Genomic DNA, 19,989 nt, shown 5'->3' with positions numbered 1-19,989 from the left:
GTTTTTATGGAACTCAAATGTACCCTTGGCACTTAAAACACACACACACACACACACACATGCACACGCATACATATATACATATGTGTGCATATACAACCACACAAATATGTACAGTATGTATGTATGTATGTATGTATGTATGTATGGTCAAGGCATTTTTCAGAGCCTGATCAAATTTGGGAGGAATAGAGAAAGAATTAGTAAAACTTAAATAAATGAAACTTCCATTCCTTTTGTTTCTCTTCAAGGAAAGTAAACAGTATGCCCCCACAGTCTTTTGTGAGGCTTTGTATCTCCCTCCCCAGTGGCTTGGCTTTAAGACAACAGGACTGAGTACTTCTGTCAGTAGCGAGCCTGGTGGAAACAAGTACCTAAGCTAAGCTGAGTCCCAAGTCCCCGAGATGCCCTTCATGAGCAGTCAGCCATTTAATTTGATCTATTAAGCAAACTTAGCAGTTGGGGTGCCCATACAGAGAGAAAGGCTGCTTAGCGATGAGACGTTGGCTGTAACTGGAATCTTCTGCCCCTTATTAGACCACCATAAGCTTCTAATTACACACACCATCTTCCTTTCAAATGTGGATTTGTAAAAGCTTATGAATTTTCATTCTTAGTTAGATTTAGGGAATAAAAACAAGTGCTTGTCATGAACAAATAGGAGTTTTTTCTTTTTCTTTTTCCTTTCTTCCTTTTAAAATGTTGTCATGTTCCCAAAACATTCTTGGTAATTGATCAAATACCCACTGTGAATCCAGAGCTGTGTGAGTGCCTTGGAACTTTAAGGACGTTTGAAAGGTAATTCCTGTCCTTGAAGAATTTAGGTAAGCTGTCTTGGGAGAAAGTCCCATACCTGGAGGAATTAAGCAACATTGCTTTCTCCAGTGGTGTAGTGACTTCCTCTGTTTCCATCTGGTAACGTGGTATTGCCTCGAGCTCCGCCTTCAGAACTTTCCTCCATGTAAGGTCTAAAATGTTCCGAACTACCTTTCTACAGCATCAAGCTAGGCTGTCTTCAGCCATTCAAGAGGCCTCGGGAGAAGAAGCTCTGCCCATTCTGTCGTGTTTTCTCTTTCTGGTCCTCCACCTGCACATGCCACTGACCCACACGGCCAGTCCTAGGCCAAAACCGAAACCTAGCCGGGTAAAACACCGCCTACTAAACCCGAGTCATGGCGCTCTGAGTTACCACGTCCAGTTTTCTCTGTCCCTTCCCCTTCTTTCTGCAAATTCCACCGACTGAGCTTAGACACTGCTCTCTCCACAAAGCCCCCTCCCTCTCCATCTTCCAGACTGTATTTCTTGTACCTGTTCCTTGGGTTGATATCTTTTTGTGTCTTTGTTCCCGTTCTAGAATCTTTGTAGCCAGGCTTCCCTTATCCTGGAATCCTGAGCACCTACTAGGATCCCAGACACACAGTAGGCCCTCTGTAAAGTTTATTGAAATGAATCAGAGCGGGTTGCATAGAATTATGTAATGGTCTAGGAGAGACTCCAGGCGGCTGACGGTCCCGAGCCCTGAGCTTTACATCTAGGTGGTTAACAGTAAAAGCAGCCTTGAAGGAGGAGACGCGGAGCAGTGCCCCAGCAGCGCAGGAGCCCAAGCACAAGCTGGCCGCGTTGCGTGGGTGCATCTGGCTGGAGACTGCAGGCTGCGGAGTGTTAGGGATGAAGGTCATAGAGACCAGGTTGGGCCAATGGAGGATGCTGGGTGTCAGTCAGAGCCGGTGGACTGTGATACAACATGCAGTGAAATTCAGGAAAACCAGTGTGCAGAGCGAGCCTTGCCCTCCCTTCTCGGCGTTTCTGCCTGTGAACGAACGTCCTTACCCTTAGCATGTCACTGGCCTGGCAGGGCTTGTGCCATCTGGGTACAGCAGTGAAGTTCAGGGGTGCTGGGGGTGACTTTCCACTCTGGCACAGATCCGTCGCTGGAGGTGGTGAAATACCCGTGCTCTGATCCTCAGTTCTCACCTATGAAATGAAAGCATCTGGTGGAAAACATGGCTCAAGAGGCTCCTTCCTGTCGGACTCGGTACATGGCAAGATAAGGGAATCTTTGCTAGCTTATTCCTCTAGGCTGGTCCCTGGCTTTGATTTGCTCGTGTCTTCTGGGGTCTAAGCTGCTTTATCAGACTGGTCTCTGATAGTCCTACATCCTGCGCTGCTGAGGTCGGCCTCTCAAGTTTTGGTCATCTTTCGACTCCAGTTAGGAGTCTTCTCCCCTCTTGTGAAGCCCCCTCCAGCTCAGGCCACCATGTCTCTCCTAAATCTTTTCCCCCTCATGCTGTTGATGGTTGTAGACATTTTGCCTGGTGCTGCACTAGTTCCACATTGATGTTTCTGTCTCCAACTAGCTTGTAAGCTTTTTAAAAATGAAAGACTATTGAGAGCTGTATTTATCTGTTTCCCTGCCTTCACCTACTCCGGAACAAAGTCAGGCTTAACACAGATATCAAATATAGTTTTTGAGGTTTGAACTCAGCAATGTCCCGGAAGTAGTACGGAAGATAGAAAGACCTGAAAGTCATCTGAAATGACAGGGCATAGTGATGCTTTTGTCGAAGGTGTTTTACATCTACCCAAAGATTCTTTGAAGACAAGGAGACCTTTGAAGTTTCTGGTCTGTGGGCTTCTTGGAAATTAAGGAGCGGGTAGTACAGGGCCTGGTAGCATCTCCACCAACCCAAGGAAGAAGCAGAGGACTGTTTACTGAGTGACTTTGCTGTTGGAAGCGTCCCAGCCACAGCTTGGGAACATTGGGCAGAGTTACCACCCTGCTGCCACAGCCTCTGCCAACTTGGATAAGAAGCAATGGAGTTGACCTGTCTTTTGGCTCTGACACAAGGCAAGCAAGTGCACCAGCAGCCATGGAAAGGAAGAAGTTGTGAAAGGAATGACACCAAGGAGAGGCGAGCGTGGCGCTTGGTCCTCTGTCCTCTCCCAAGACTCCACCCTCCCCTCACCCACCTCCACCCACCCCCCTTCCCCCTCCCACCTTAGCAAGCTGGTATCCACCAGAGCTTTCCCCTTATTCCCAGGGGTGGGGTATGGGGCCCTTGAAATGTGGCTGTTCTAGAGGGTAGGGACATTCTGTTGTTTTATATTGTTTTGTTCCCTAACCTGGTCCTAGGTTTGATGAGGATTAAAAATTACGTCTCTAGAAAGGGAACTGGCTTACAAAGACACAACTCTTCTGAAACGCAGCGCTAAACACAAGAGGAGGGCTCACTGTGGGAAGCAGTTGATCTGTAGACCTGGCAGAGTTGGGGTTCTTTCTCTTCTCTATCATCAGCTCACAGAAACAAAGCCTCAGAGGTCTAGGTCCCGCTTTTGCTCAAGCTGCTGGGAGGGAAGTTTAGAAAGTTGGGTTCTGTTGCATGCGCTTTGCTGCCGATGTGGCCGGAGCTGTTCATGTTTCTAGCCAAGCTCTGCTGTGGGTCGATTCCTCTTACTGATGGGCAAAGTGTAGGGCTAATTCCATGTGTCGCCAGCCATTTAGTCAGCACCCAGTTTCTTAGTGGGAGAAGTAGTAAGATTTATTAGGGAAAGTATCCGTCATCCCGTATAAATAGATGCACAGTTAAGGCATGCACAGCAGGCGGGGTGTAGACTTCTGACTGGGCGTAAGGAACTTATTAGTGAACATTTGTGAAAAAATGCAGTCACTTGGGAGAAACGAAGACATGAGGCTATGCCTATAGTTTACATAGAATATTATTCAGAACAGTGGTTTGGCTTTACTTAGTAGTAGGAATCATTTCAACCAAAATCAATCTATCTATGTATCTATGTATCTATGATAACTTTTTCCTGTGGAGAAAATATATGGAAATGATAAAACAGGCTGGTAATATAACAAAAATGGTTTCCCCCATTGCTTACTTTGGCTGTCCTGTCTCCCCTTCCCTCAGCTGCTGCTGCAGAGCCAGGCACCTCTACAACTGTTTACATATGGCAGTCCAACGTTCACGCTCTCCTGTGGCTCAGCTTTTTCCATAGCAAGCCTCTGAAAATAATTTCTAAGTCTGTCGGTTGGAGCCACAGCCATTGTCTCTAAAAATTTAACCTGGGTCCCTGTCTTGCCATAGTGGCTTTGGGACTTTTTGTTGGCTTGCTTGCTTGCTTGTTCTAATCCTGCAGATACATTTGAACCGACACTCACCTCCCCCTGGCATCCCTGTGCTCTCTGTCCAAAGGTGATGGCTGCTGAGAGAGCTGGTAGTCTTCCCTACCTGGTCTATCAATTAGGTGTGTATTAGGCATCCTGCCGAGTGGCTCTGGCATCCTTCATCCACAATTTGCTATCTCAGTGTTCCAGTTGTTTGCTTTTCTGTTTTGCCATAAGCACTCTAGTTCACGCCTTCCCTGGAGCACAGTGGGGAGGACTCTTAAGTGATACATTCCCACAGTTGGGTCGCCTGGTCACAGGTTGTGTGCTGACTGCATCTGGTGTTGCAGCACTGGGCTCCAACACAAGTTTCGAAAATATACCTTCAACCCAGCTGCACATTAAAAGCCCTTTTGGGTGGGCTGAGAGATGGCTCAGCCGTTAAGAGCTATGGTTGTTCCTGCCGAGGACCAATGTTTGGTTCCTAGCAGCCACGTGGTGGCTCACAACCATCTGTAAATCCGGTTCCAGAGGACCCGATGGATCACCTCTTCTGCTTCCCCAGGCACCAGGCATGCAGGTGATGCACATACACCACGCGGGTAAATCGCTCATACAAATAAAGTAAATATATCTACATTTTTTCCCTCTTCTTCCCTGTTTTCCCCTCCCCCCTCCCCGTTTCTCCCTTTCTCTGTGTTTTACCCTTCTCTTATCCTTACCACCACAGGCTGCCCAGACATCTTTCTGTTTGTTCCTTGTTTTCTTTTTTTCAACACAGGGTTTCTCTGTCTAACAGCTCTGGCTGTCTTGAATTCACTTTGTAGACCAGGCTGGCCTGGAACTCACAGACAGCCACCTGCCTCTGCCTCCCGATCACTGGGACTAAAGGCGTACACCGCCACTTCCAGGCTTCGCAGACATCTTAATGCTGCTGACCTGTGAAACAGTAACTCCTTATGGTTTTCAGTTGTTGAAATTTTAAATAACTGAGGTTGAATATTTTTATTATGTGTTTTGGTGACTTAGGTTCCTTCTGACAAATATTGACTTGTTGACAAGTTTTTCCCTGGATACTAATAAGCAGTTATGTTTTAATTGTTATATTAAACTGTTACAATTAACCTGTCCTAGTCTGTAGCTTGCATTTCACTTTTTAGGTTTTATTTTTTGATTCTGGGGAGGGTTGGGAGAGTGAGTGCATGCACTTTATGCTGAGCTATCCCTCTAGGTCAGATTTTTTTTTTTTTTTAATGTTTAGGGCACATGCTTCCTTTTCTTTCTAGTATATGCCTTTGGGGCTCTACATATTTTGGCACTAGTGCTTTCATTGTCTGAGCAATACTAAAATTTGCTACTTTGCATTAATTTTCTCTCTTAGTAGTTAGAAGTTCTGAATAATGGCAATAATGTGACAATTATTCTGATTTCTAAGCTTATTAAACTGTCAGAAAAATGTGTCTGAGGTGATTTCCGGTGACCAGTATCTGCTGAAATTTGTTCTGTATAAGTTGTGTGGGGGCTAGAAAGAATGTGCTCCGTGTGACCTGAGAGTGCTCCGTGTGACCTGAGAGTGTTCCGTGTGACCTGAGAGTGTACAGGTGTTGCTTCCATCTACAACACGACTACGAATCTGTTGTTTTCTCTCTGTGATGCTCACACCATACAGATGCACTGCCCCGACACAGGCATGCTGAGGTTCCAAGTGACACTTTTTCACTGCAAATTATTCATTTCATCTTTTGGCCACTGTGTAATGACATCCCTTGTCCATTATAATTTATAATTTCCCTACACATTTGAAAATTTGATGATAATATTGTTATGTATTTAATTAAAATTATCTTTAAAATTTTTTTTGAGACAGGGTTTCTCTGAGTAGTCTTGGCTATCCTGGAACTTGCTCTGGAGATCAGGTTGGTCTTGAACTCATACAGATCTGCCTGCCTCTGCCTCCCAAGTGCTAGGAATAAGGATGTATGCCACCACACTTTTATTGTAAAACATTTTACATTCTATGACTCTGAGAGGGCACAGTGACACATGCCTGTAGCGTCAGCTACTAGGAAAGCTGAGTCAGGAAGATCCCTTGAGCCCAAAAGTTTACAGACTGCCTGCAATACATAACAAGACCATGTCTGTGTAAAAAGAAAAAAAATCTTAAATTCTGTCCTTAGCTGACAAATTCAGTATTGGAATATTTATATGTATTTTGATCATTGAAAATGTATTTATCTTGGCCGGGCAGTGGTGGCACATTCCTTTAATCCCAGAATTTGGGAGACAGAGGCAGGTGGATCGTTGTGAGTTTGAGGCCAGCCTGGTCTACAAAGTGAGTCTAGGACAACCAGGGCTATTACACAGAGAAACCCTGTCTTTAAAAACCAAGAGAGAGAGAGAGAGAGAGAGAGAGAGAGAGAGAGAGAGGGAGGAAGGGAGAGGGGGGGGAGAGAGAGGGAGAATGTATATATCATGACTTTTATATTTATTACCTTCACCATCACTTCCTTTACTACCTTCTGCTGGACTAATTCGGGTTTTTTTGTTTTTGTTTTTGTTTCCTTTATTCTTGCCTTTATTCTCTACTGGAATTATAGGTCAGGAAGAAATGGAAAGACATTAGAGAAACTAAAGCCTTGAGTTTCCATGCTACTTCCCCAAGTTGGGGAAAGTGTGGCTTTCAAGTTCTCTTGCTTTCACAACAGGCACCGCACGTCAGGGACCTCTCAAGGCTGTCTCCTGGGTCCCTGGAACCAACATCTCAGAGAGCTCCGAGTTTCGTGAGCAGCTTCTGGACTTCTACAGAGAAGGCAGCCACCCTCACCCATGAACCCTGGGCCAGCCTTCATCTACCTGGAGCCAGAGACAAGGACACTGAAACAGCGGCCATGCAGCCTGGCCACCAAGTGGCTCAAAGTCCCCCAGAGCGATAGCAGTGTGCCGTTGTGTTCTCTCTTTGTTCTTTTAATTATCAGTGCTAGTATCAAGTCTTTGAAAATCTCACGCAGTGTATTTCAGTCATGTCATTCTTCTATGAGCAATATTTACCTTATTTTAAGTTGTGTGTACTGTGTTGGCCTGCATGTGAGTACAGTGCCTGTGGCGACCAGAAGAGATGCCCTGGAGGGGGTGCTGGGAGCTGAACTCTAGTCCTCTGCAAGAGCTGCAAATGCTCTTGACTGACGAATTGCCTTTTCAGCATCCCCTTTCTTTAGTCTAACCTTTTTTCTTCTGTCCTTTGCACTCAAGTGTTCATTTTTTTAAAGTTTTTTTTCTTTAATTGCACTTTCCAGCATTTCTATGTGTACTTTCCAATCTGCTACACAAAAAGAAGCTACGGGAATTAACTGACAGGCCTTAAACGATGTTTGCAGCATCTGTGTGTCTTCCCACCTCGGCCCTTTCACTTCTGTCTGTCTTCCTGGGTTTCCTTCTGCTTGACAGACAGGTAGATTTTCTACACTGATGGCTTATTTTGAAGCTCTGATGTTCTGATCTCTTCTAGAAACCTCTTCCCTCAGGTGGAGGCAGCCCAGACCCTTCCTGAACACACACTCCTAGACCCTACAGTCTGTCACATTCAGAGTCCAGGCAGGAAATCTGGATGCTATTTCCAGCCTTGCGGGCCCTGGTGTGCTGTCAGTTTACTGTTCTCTGGTTTTCTGAAATGATGTGGTATGTCTCAGCCTTCCCAGCGGGGCACACCCCTCCCTGCCTGTGAAGGAAACATATGCAGCTGGCATGCTCAAACCTTCCAGGAGTTGGCTTTCCAATACCTCCTAGGGCCTTGCTTCCTGCCACTTCTTTTTGGCTTGACCAGCTCACACTAGCCACAGACACTCCTGGAGCAGCTGTCGGGGTTGACTTCTAAGCTTGGCCAGCACTAGTGCAGCTGTGGACTCTGGCATCACTGCTCGTGAGTAAATTCCTTAGGAAGCCCACAGAGCTGCCTTGACTTCTCTTTTGGGTGTGATTATTTTAGAGCAAGGCCAGCTCCATAGGTATGAAGCTACGCGGCCAAGCTAGGCCCCACACTCGGCAGCGCCTCTTCTTGGCGTAGTGTCTGAGGCTGCTCTACGGAGATCTTTAACAGCTCATGGATAAACTCACATAGGCTCCCATAAGGAGGACAGAGGACAGCACTGGCTCTTGAGAAACTGGGTGAGGCTTACTAAGCCGGCCTCTCGGGAGTCCAGAGGTAGAAAAACATCCTGAGTAATTGTATCCGAATACCTTTTTGGATGTGGCCGTGTCCTGTAGAACTTCCCCCACTACACCGAGGCTTTTCAATGGTGTTAATGGTATACCTCTTTGCTGCCTATAAGACCACTGAAAGTTTGCGCTGTGGCTCCTATGACTCAGGAGCCTGGACTTTTAGATTTTTAATTAAGTGTATTTATCTTATTGTTCATTTGGGAGGTTTTATTTTCAGTTATGTGTTTGTGCTTGGAGTGGGACGGTATGTGCATGTGAGTGCAAGGGTTCTCAGGAGGCAGAAGAGGGCACCTGGTTCTCCTGGAAATATATTAGAGGTAGGTGTGAACTCCCTGATGTGGGTGCTAGGAACTGTCCACTGCAGGAGCAGCAAGCAGGCCTAACAGCTCTGCTCTTAACTCCAGCCCAGGCTTCTTTTAAATGTAAATACCCACTTGGAGCTAGTCGCTACCTTGGTGGGTGGTAGAGCTCTGGACAGTCACGTTCTGGCCTCTACTTTGACTACATTTTGCATTGATTTCACAGTAACATTTAGACATTGTCTAGAAGGGTTTCTTTTCTTTTCTTTCTTTCTTCCCCGCCCCCTCCCCCCCAGACAGGGTTTCTCTGTGTAGTCTTGGCTGGCCTTGCACTCACAGAGATCCACTTGCCTCTGCCTCCCTGAGTGCTGGGATTACAGGCGTGAGCCACCACGCTAGAAGGATTTCTTAAATTCAAATTTATCAATAACTAAGATGAGGGGTACAAGTCTTGGTATGTTTTCTTAAATATAGAAAAGACCCGTTCTGTCTATGGAAGGTATGTCATGTAACTCACGGCTGTGGCCTGCAAGGGGATGAGGAACAAAAGAACTTCTGAAAGACCGCCCCACCCAATTCCAAGTGGAAGGAAAAAGGAATACAAAGAAGACGAAGGAAGGCCAGAGGCCACAGTCCTGGCAACGAGTGGACGTGAGGAGGTGGCAGTGGGAGGCAGTTGACAGATGAGCATGAGCCCTCGTCACTGTGGAGCTCACATGACTGGGTGTTGCACAGGTGAGCCAGTGTCCGACACAGTGGTTTCGGGAGCACAGAGGCACATCAGAGGGCTCTGGGCACAACCAAGAGTGAGCTGAATGGGGACATTCAGGTGACTAGAACCATGAGTTTCAGAGGTAATTACCCCAAAGTCTAGACTGGGAAAACAACACTGTATTGGTCACAAATTCAGAGCTAAAAATCTCACCCCTGGATCACTGACCAGTGAGGATCCAAGCCAACACCACCTCACTGCGCAGTACGAGCAGACACTGGTTTGGGAGAGAACAAGGTAATGGAGATAAAATATAAACTAAGAGAATTCAGTTAAAATGACCATGTGAGTTTAACTGAATTGAATAAGCTTCGGGGTTGTTTCCCCAGCTCCCCATGGATGAGGAGTGGCGTTACAGAAACATGAAGATTTCCCTGGGGGTCTGAACACAGGCATGACCCTGTGACACGGCTACAGACATGTCAAGCTTCCTGCCGAGCCACGTATGGACAGTACTGCTACTTACAGGCTTTGGCTGAGCTGGGGTGATTTGGTTAAAGAGGATACCTGCTAAGTTGAGTATAGGGACTAGCTACATCGGGTTAGTGACACACCTGGCCACTTACCCCCATAAACGCCTTCTTTATGGATACTTGCAACCAAGCAAGAAAGGACATTTTAAGCACATCTGGAAGGGACTTTTCTTTTGTCATTAATCTGGATGAGGAAGAGGTTTTGAGATCAATAGGTGAGGAGTTACTTGGCAAGCTAAGGTCTCATTCTGTTCCATTGTCAATCCCTCGTGCCTAATGAATCATATCCGAAATCAAGTAGGCAAGACACACTTGGACAAAATCCCAATACAGATATGTATTTAGGTCTAGCATCCTGTTGGTCTCGTGTTTGTACATCCTCTGTGGGCTACACCACCACCTGCAGGCCAGCTCTAAAAAGTACATGTCCAAGAAAATGGCGGTGTTCCTGGACTGTATAGCCAAGCCAAAACAGCTGCACTGTGTTTCAGTTACTCAGAGTCCTAGGGTCAGGGCCACATGGCTCATTATCATATGGCTCAACTCCTGGACTTCAATAGACAATTTTTTACACATTTCTTCTCTTTGTCTTGCTCAGTAGAAAAAGCTTTTTCTTGATTCTTGGGTCAAATGCAGCCTTCTAACCAGCCTTGTGTAATACCTGCAGTCTTCCTTAATCAACCTGACACAGCCCAGTCCACTGTCTCCAGCCAATGAAATGGGAACATTTTGCCCAGGGACAGAAGCCTGTTGACTTCACCGGTGGGCATCCTTTTCTAGGAAACTGGCTTTTGGGAAAGTTAAATTGCCCACACTCTTGAGAACAAAACTATTTGTCCACCAGGCTGGTGGTTAATTAGATGCAAAAACTCAAAAAAAATCACCTTCTTTAAGCACTTTGGATTCAGCGTTTCATATGCAACCAGATGCTGCTGAGCTGTGAGGGGAGACTACAGCGCCATGTTTGGCAGTCGTCTGCTGGGAATATCGAGGACGTCTGTCCGTGGGGCCAGGCAGGGGCGCCCATAATTGGGCTTGTGTGTAAGTTATATAAGTTGAGCTACAGGGTAAATAAGGCCAGTTGCTGGGTGAAGAAACCTGGGAGAGACGATGAAACTCTATCTTGAAAATGTTTAATTTGAAATGCTTATTAGTTATCTGAGGAAAATGTCAAGTAGAAAGATTTGCTAAGTCTACAGCTGGGGGATGGGCAGTGGGGGGGGGGGGGGGAAATGCCAGGACTGGAGAACATAGATCTGGAATTATTGACAGAGAAAGACAAGTTAAAGCCATGGGATAAGACCTCCCACAAAGTGGCTGGAGAGATGGCTCAGAGGTTAAGAGGGCTGGCTGCTCTTCCAGAGGTCCTGAGTTCAATTCCCAGCAACCACATGGTGGCTCACAACCTCTATAACAGAATCTGATGCCCTCTTCTGATGTGCTTGAAGACAGCATATTTGTATACATAATAAAATAAATAATAATCTTTTTTTTTTAAAAAGACCTCCCACAAAGTGAGAATGTGTATCTAAAGGATACTAAAGAGTTTAAAGTACTCAAATAAATAAATAAATAAATAAAAATAAAAAGATAAAAGAAGAAAGAAAGAAAGAAAAAAAGAGAGAGTGAAATAAGCCTGGCACTGTGGCACACTCCTGTAATCCAGCACTCAGGAGGCAAAGGCAGGCGGATCTCCATGAATTTGAGGCCAGCCTGGTCTACAGAGCAAGTCTAGGACAGCCAAGGCTACACAGAGAAACCCTGTCCCAAAAAAAAAAAAACAAAAAAAGAAAAAAGAAAAAAAAAGAAAGATAATTTTTTGGCAAAAAAGAAAGACATACATTAATATAAAATGAAAATGTATAATTGTACATCAATATTTTAGTTTAGAAAATAGGCTTTCTATGGATGAATATTACTATATTTGAATAAAAGTACATAAGTAAAGATATTTCTAACTAATGTGATTGCCAGTGACTGTTTACTTTCTAAATTAATCTTTGGCTAAATGAATGAAGCTATTTTAAAATTTTTATTAGGATGCTAGAGCGATTATGTGCCAGCACTTAAATATTTTTATTTGCATTTTCTAGTAGCTAAGAACACTGGCCATTTCTCCAGGTGTCTTCTGGCCATCTGCCCCGTATGTGAGACGTGTCTGTGCCTTTCCTTTATCCGTGTACTGATTAGATGTTTCATGGTGTTTAAGCTTTGAGGTTCTCTTTGGATTTTATATGTTAACCTTGTGTTAGGTGTGAATCTTGTAAAGATTTTCCCTCACTGGGTAGCAGTCTCTTCCTTTGGTTATCTCCTTTGCTTTTTAGTTCCCTGAGGTCCCAGTTGTCAACTCTTAGTGCCATTTTTGATGCTATTAGAATCCTTTGCAGAAAGTCCTTGCCCATTCTGTATTGGGAAGCGTTTTCCCCTGGCATCTGCATTAGTTACTTTGGCTTCTCTGACCAAGTTACGCAACAGAAGTGACCTGAGGGGCCAAGGGCTTACTTCGGCTCCTGGCTTCAGAGGGACCCAGCACAGTGGGGAAGGCATGCCAGAGTTTATGGTGGTGGGAACATGAGGCAGAGAGCCTGGGACTGGAACCAGAAACAGGAACAGCTGCCAAGGATCACCCTTCTTCTGTCAGCCAGGCCTCACCTCAACTTCCCCAAGGCTTTTAAGTGAGTGCCACAAACTGGGGACTGAATAGTCAAACATGGGCCTCTGGGGAACATTCTAGACTCAAGCCATAACTGGATCCTCTGGCGCTCTCTCTCTCTCTCTCTCTCTCTCTCTCTCTCTCTCTCTCTCTCTCTCTCTCTCTCTCTCTCTCTCTCTTTCCTGGGCCTTCACTCTGGCTCATCTGCCTTTGGCTTGCTGTCTTTGGTTTGCCTAGCCCAATTTTAGTAAACATCCCCCATCAATTTGTTGGGAAGTGTGATACCCACATCCTCTTGATATCTGCTTAACTTTCTTATCCCTTTCCTTTGCCATGTGGCCTGTGCTCAAGCAATTTTGGAAGAATACTGTCCCCCCAGGGTCCCCTCACAGGCATTCTGTTGAACGGCCATCAGCCCCTACTTCTCTTTGTCTGAGACAAGAGCTTGATCCCTCTCACCTTTTGGGGCACGGTCCACCCTTACTGAGGCCATTTTGAATAAATCTTCCTGACTGTGTTTACAAGTGTCAGAATCATGCTTGCTGTAAAGAACTCGTAAGAAGAGTAGGTTTCTTGGCCAGGGACTGAGGTATAAGCTGTTAAACCCAGCACTGCTCAGATGTCGTTCTGTCTGTCTGTCTCCGCCTCCCTTTTGGAATCCTTAAAAATCTTAGCTTGTCCCACGGGCATGTTACCTTTTCTCTTTACTTTTGCCTGTTGAACACATTTCATGGCAATCACTAGTTCAATCACACGGAACGGAATAAGAACCATTTAATATGATTATCTTCTCCATTAAAGCTGTCATCATAATTAGAGCTGCAGTGAACTGTTTGCCAGGAGTGATAACTTCTGCCAAGAAAAACTTGGGTGTCATTTTAGAAAAATTCTTCGGTGGGGGAGGAGAAGACCAGAACCATCTGTGAGGAGCCAGAGCTACACGATGATAGGCAGAGCCCCTTTCCCAACCGTCTGCCAGACTCTGGCTAGCCAGCCAGCCGGACCTTGCCAAAGACGCCGGACCCAACCAGCTTTCAAGGTAGTCCAAGGGCCACGCCCTCTTCCGGGAAGAGAGCCTGCAGGAGAGGTAGTGGCAAATCAAAATCAGGCCTTCCTGTGCAGGCTTTCTTTAAAAGTTCCAAATATATTTCTTTGCAACCTCGCTGTTTCCAGGGCAACCACCTGAGCCAGGACAGAAGCAGAAGGCTAGGCTGGGACCACCCACTGCAATTCTTGTTTTATCCTGATGGCAGAAACCTCTATGTCGACTCACAGTGTTTGTCAGGCCTCTCGCTGTGAATCACGGGAATAACATTTTGCCCTGGTGGAAGAGTGCCACAGGCTGCTGCTCCCTCAGCCCCCGTACCTCGATGCTTCTACACGGAACCAAACATCCCAGGGGAGTTTTCACAAGAATTACTCTGTCGCTCATTTTTAGATTACACTGTAAATTATAGATTTAAAAAAAATACATTATGCTAATTTCTTCCAGCGTGTCTTTTAGTTATTTTTAGGGAAAGTGTCTTTGGAATTGAGTTTCTCTGTTAACTGAGATGAAAATAAGAATAAAACCAAGACAGAGGGATGTGCAAGACTCCGGCTATGGCAGCATCACAGCCAGGCACTTGGGAATGAACACTTTGTGTCCAGTGTGGATTTCAGCTGATGTCAGTGGAAGAGGATCTGGCGCAGGCGTCATTAGACTTGGGCGTGCCTCCTGGTTCTGCAACTGTTTTGGATATGTGACTTTGGAATGATTTGATTCATTTTCCTAAGAGTCCCCTTAGTGTGTGTGAAATGAGTGTGCCCGGCAAGCTCTCTAAGGGGGCTTCCCCATCCTGCACTCTGTGCTGAACCGACTTGAAAGTCCTCAACTCACTTGAACAGATGTTGTCAACTACCTTTTAAACAATAAACAGTCTGTGAGCATTAGAAGCAATTCAGCAGAACCAAACCCTTCAGCCTGTGTTCTTCATGATGACTCGCTACAGGTGGTTGGGCAGTTGTTGGCTATATGGTGCTTGACGCTTCTGTGTGCTTGTTTTAGACAGGGTTCAGAAGCAGGGCACGGGAATCAGTCAAGCCGTTTAAGAGGTGACACAGGGGTGTAGACGTGGGAAAGCCATGTGGCAAGCCCTGTATGAGGCGGCCCAGAATCTCCTCACAGAATCTACCTGGTCAGAAGACATTTCTGCAACAATCAGCCAGGGTGCCACATTTGGACCAAGACACCTTACCTAAGGGCCAATGTGCGGAGAGCTGGAGCCTCCATTGTTGGCCCATCAGCGCTGTACCTGATCTGTAGCGGTCACCATTAAGGCCCCAGTGCTGCTCCCCTCCCTCATGGCAGTTCTGAGCCTTCCTTACTGGTGGAGCCTAAATCACATTTGCAGTCACAAAGAATGCTCCCAACCTGCCTGGCCTACAAAGCAAATCCAGGACAGCCAAAGCTACACAGAGAGACCCTGTCTCTAAAAACAAACAAACAAAAAAAAAATGCTTTCAATGATATACCACGAAAGCAAGATCTTTGGAGATTTAAACAAAAGAGAAGAATTCAAATCTCTGGTCTAGGATTTATCAGGTTCGTGGCCTTTCCAGTATTGGTTATAATTGGTATCATTAATGCTAAAAGCAGGATGCACTCAATATTGCTTCCTCTGTTTTTCATCTGTCCAGTGGCATTTTGGTTTTGATGACGTGTTCTCCAGGGGCCCAGGTAGAAGTGTAGGCCCAGGCATGATGTTGGGAGGTAGGGGAACCTTTAAGAGGTGGGGCCTTATAAAGGGTCCTTGGGTCATTGAGTGGATGCCCTTGAAGATGTCTGTGGAGCTCAGCTTTTTTGAGAGAGGGGCTCACTATATAGCCTTGGCTAGCCTGGAACTTGCTATATAGACCAAGCTGACCTTGAACTCAGAACATCCACTTGGCTCAGCCTCCTAAGTGCTGGGACCATAGGCATGTGCCCTGTTTGTTCCATTTTCTCAATCTGCAACTCTGGGCTTGTTCTGTGCATGGTTTCTTTGGCTGTGCTCTGGGCACAATGTGCCAATGTCACCTGAGGGAGGTCCAAACCAAGAAGTTCCCTGGCTTGGATTTGAACCTCTTAAAGTGTTAGTTAATCAGCACCGTCGGCTCCACTTCATGCTTGCTTCATGCTTACCTCAGACACTGTGCTACGAAGTCGTCTGATCCAAGGGGACTAATAATGCCTGTTTCAGAACTGTATACAACCACACATCAAATGCTTGCCGGTTGTCACCTTAGTACCACAAGTTATACTTTCAGGCAGCAGACACCTAACTGGTTAATTAAGCCAAAGAGACACTGATTCAAGCATATTTAGTAGGTCGCAGAACGGCCAAGCGGCTGAGCTTGCAGCCATCGCAGCTCCCATAAAGACTCTGCTCCTGTGTCTAATACCCCATGCCTGGCACCCAGGGCTACAGTGTGCGTTACCACTGGGAACAGACTTTTACTGACACAGGTGCTACAACCAGCTGTCACTAAAAACTCAGCAGTGCCACCCCAGAAAGCTAACCAGTGGTGACTTTGTTCTCACTAGCAAGAGCAGACTCACGGGGCATTTCTGTGTCACACTGCTTTCTTAAAGGAGGTTTCCCAAAGGTGTCTGGAGGGGCCTAGTGACTAGGAAAGCAAGATCTCTGATGTCCCATTGAGGACAAAAGAGACTCCCTAACCCAACAGGAGACATGTCACAAGGTATGCTCCCCCAGATAACTCCAAATGATAAGCAAGAAGGGCACTGATTGCTTCTCATTCTTTGTCATATTTTGGTTCCGTTCTGCTTTATCCTCAGGCCACCCCCGCACCCCCCCCCAACCCCATCCCCCACTGCATGGGTGCTGCTCCTCCCTAAGAACTACAAATTTAAAATTGTCATCTAAACAGTCCCTGTGCTAAGAGTGTGTCTCTCTCCCAGTCACGCCATCAAAACAATGTATCTGAAAAGCTATCGTTATGCCTAGGACCACATAAGTTTTCCTAAGTCAGTCATTGACCAGAAGAGATACATTTGCACACCAGTCCCAAGTTACAACCACCCAAGCTGGACGCGTGTCCCTTTGGTTCTTCTAGAACAGCTTGAGTCAGGTGTGGGGGAATAAGGGCTTCATGGCGGGAACTCGGAGTGCTGGGCACGGAAAGCCAGTTATGTGCCCAGTGTGTTCCTCCTGACCATTCAACATCCACATCCACTGTCCCCTTCCTCTGCGTGCAGTGTGATAACCACGGTACCGTGTCAGCCATGTTAGAAGGCCTGTTTGACCTTCAGACTTAAGCTTTTTCCTTCCCTAGATTCTTGGCCAATTTTTGCTTCCAGTTTTTTAGGGTATCTTGGTGACATGCATCACTCTTAAGCAAATTCAAAATAGCTCTGTGGGTTTTTGTTGTTGTTGTTGTTGTTTTGGCAACTGATGGCTGTCTTTTGTTTTGTTTTGGATTTTGGTTTTTGGTTTGCTTGTTTGCTTGCTTGCTTGCTTTTAAAGACAGGGTTTTTCTGTGTAGTTCTGGATGCCCTGGAACTCACTCTTGTAGGCCAGGCTGGCCTCGAACTCACAGATTCACCACTGCCTGGCCCGATGGCTGCCTTAATCAGTGTTGTATTGCTGTGAAGAGGCACCACGGCCGCAGCAGCTCTTACAAAGGGAAGCAGTTAACTGGGACTTGCTCGCAGTTTTGGAGGAGCTGAGAGTCCTACGTCTGGATCCACAAGCACAGTAAGCAAGAGACTCTTGAGTTTGAAACGGGCTTTTTGGAACCTTAAAGCCCACCCACAGTGACACGCTTTCTCCAAGAAGGCCACACCTCCCAACATTTCAAATAGGGTGGTGACCAAGTATTTAACTGTATGAGCCTATGGGGGCTGTTCTTACTCAAACCATCACAATGGCCGCATGATACATGTGACTTAATGTACAGTGGTGGAAGAATATCAGAATGTCTTAATCAAGAAGGAAAGGAGCCATGAGGAAGGGGAAGACATAGTATAGCGTACTGTCTTACTGGTAGTATTTACCACATCCTGCATCTAAAATGTATCTTTATTTATGTTTGTGCACCTGCTCATCTGTATGTGCATATGTGTATGTTTGTGTGCTCATCTGTATGTGCACATGTGTATGTACCTGCTCATTTGTATGTGCATATGTCTATGTACCTGCTCATCTGTATGTGTATATGTGTATGTACCTGCTCATCTGTATGTGCATATGTGTATGTACCTGCTCATCTGTATGTGCATATGTGTATGTACCTGCTCATCTGTATGTGCATATGTGTATATTTGTGCACCTGCTCATCTGTAAGTGCATATGTTTATGTCCCCTTGGCAGTTTGGTCTCTGCTTTCATGTAAGACTGTACTTTCTTTTTTCTTTTTTTAAAGATTTATTTATTTATTTATTTATTTATTTATTTATTTATTATGTATAGAGTGCTCTGCCTGCTTGTACACCTGCAGGCCAGAAGAGGGCATCAGATCACATTATAGATGGTTGTGAGCCACTATGTGGTTGCTGGGCATTGAACTCAGAACCTCTGGAGGAGCAGTCAGTGTCCTTAACCTCTGAGCCATCTCTCCAGCCCAAGACTGTACTTTCTTACTTGTAGCACTTTATTTTGGGCTATAAACACCAGCCAAATCTTACCAGCTGAAGTTTCTCTGTTGACTCTCCTTTATCTCTAGTCAAAGTGGACACTTTGTGTGCAGGTGCTCAGAGAGGAGGCCAGGCCGGACATGGTGGTACATGCCTTTAATCCCAGCACTCAGGAGGCAGAGGCAGGTGGATCGCTGTGAATTCAAGGCCAGCCTGGTCTACAAAGTGAGTCCAGGACAGCTAAGGCTATAAAAAAAAAAAAAAAAAAAAAAAAAAAAGAGGAGGCCAGAAGAGGGTGTTGGATCCCCTGAAACTAAAGTTACAGGTAATTGTGAGCCATCCAGTGCGGGTGCTGAGAAATGAACCCAGGCCTTCTGAAAGAGCTGGGGCTTGAAATTGCCAAACCATCCCTCCAGCCCCACCATCTGCTTTTAAAAATAAATTCAAAAAACAAAAAAACAAAAACTACCCCTGGCTTCAGAGATACCTCCCTCCCCCCCAATTCCTTGGCTGTCCTGGACTCATTAGCTAATCATGTAATTTGTTGGGTTTATTTTCTACTTTCTAGTTTATTATAGGTTCTAGAGTTGGTAAAAATCCTGCCACTGTGGCTGAGAGATTCCCTTTCTCTCCTGTTTCATGTGTTTTTCCTGCCTGACCTGTACTGTATCTTCTGGTAAAAGAACCTTGAAATAATCTTCTTGTTAGTCTTGGCAAAGGGTCATAAGTCATAGCCTTTTTCCTCGCTTTGACCAGGAAGTGAGTGGATGGACAGCCCAAGGATGCTGCTCACTCTCAGTTTCTTTTCTTCTTTTAAAAAATATATCTAAAATAAAATTATTTGACAGTATGATCACATGACTCTTACAAGGTACCATTAATAACAAAAATGTAAAAATTTACAAGCTTCGTTTTTTTGTGTGTGCAGAGTACAAAAGTATACACAGCCATTTGTCTTGATTAATATAACTATTCAGTCCTGCAATGCTGGGAAGGCGGAATGTATCTGGCACAAAAATAACTCCTGAGAGTTACAAACTAGAAAAACAACCCTTTAAAAAAAGAATTTTACTTTTCTAATAGAAGTATAAAAAGTGGCTTATGTGGGAAAGGCTAAAATAAAAAGCCCAATTGTTCAGGTGCCTTGAACACTTGAAGTTCTGTCCCTTAAGCCAACAAACTCACGCACAGCAGTGTTTAAAATCTAAATACAGTGTGGTGGTGCATGCTTGTAATCACAGCACTCAGGAGGCAGAGGCAGGTGGATCTCTGTGAGTTCGAGGCCAGCCTGGTCTACAAAGTGAGTCCAGGACAGCCATGGCTAACAGAGAAACCCTATCTGGAAAAACCAACCCACCAATCAACCAACAAAAAACCCAAAACCAACAACCAAACAACAACAACAAAAAAACTAAGTCTAAATAAATGGCGTACTGCCCAAATAGCAGCACAAAGCAGGCAACTCACAGTACTGCTGCAGGGTGGTCTCAGAGCAGAGAGGTGACCTTTCTGTACCCTGCAGGACACACGGCATCATTTTATGCTGCCACCTGGGACTGAATGTCTTTCTTCTCACAACTGTTCCAGCAGTGGTACAAAAACTGACTGGTTTTTAAAAACAAGTGGGTAGAGAAGGCAGGAGTCTATGGCCAACACCACACAGTCTTCCTGAATCTCTTTAAGATGCCGTAGATGTTTTCAAACGCTTCATAACTTTCTGCTCTAACTTTAGCACCTGTTAGCACAACTTTTCCAGAAACAAAACCAGGGAGAACCATGCTGGCTTTGATCATTCTGTAGATTAGCCCAGGAAATAATTCTGGCACAAAGCCTTCCAGCCTTACGCAGA

The 19,989-nt window shown here is 45.4% G+C and overlaps 1 long non-coding RNA gene and 1 pseudogene across 2 annotated transcripts in view; one reads left to right on the top strand and one right to left on the bottom strand.

Annotated features, from left to right (window-relative positions):
- Positions 1–8,368: 8,368 nt before the first annotated feature.
- Positions 8,369–19,989, top strand: part of LOC311581041 — a 20,015-nt gene continuing 8,394 nt past the window's right edge. Inside the window, exons 1-2 of the long non-coding RNA XR_014773647.1 lie at positions 8,369–8,643; positions 9,100–9,276. This is a non-coding gene — a long non-coding RNA (uncharacterized lncRNA). The remainder of the gene's footprint in view (positions 8,644–9,099; positions 9,277–19,989) is intronic.
- LOC311580713 (TATA-box-binding protein-like) overlaps positions 19,517–19,989 on the bottom strand; it is a 2,862-nt pseudogene continuing 2,389 nt past the window's right edge. Inside the window, exon 2 of the transcript in view lies at positions 19,517–19,989. This exon is cut by the window's right edge and continues 657 nt beyond it. The product of the transcript in view is annotated as a TATA-box-binding protein-like (transcript).

Source organism: Acomys minous (assembly GCF_964271855.1).
Source record: "Acomys minous genome assembly, chromosome: 13".
NCBI lineage: Eukaryota > Metazoa > Chordata > Mammalia > Rodentia > Muridae > Acomys > Acomys minous.
This window is presented reverse-complemented; position numbering and strand designations above follow the sequence as displayed.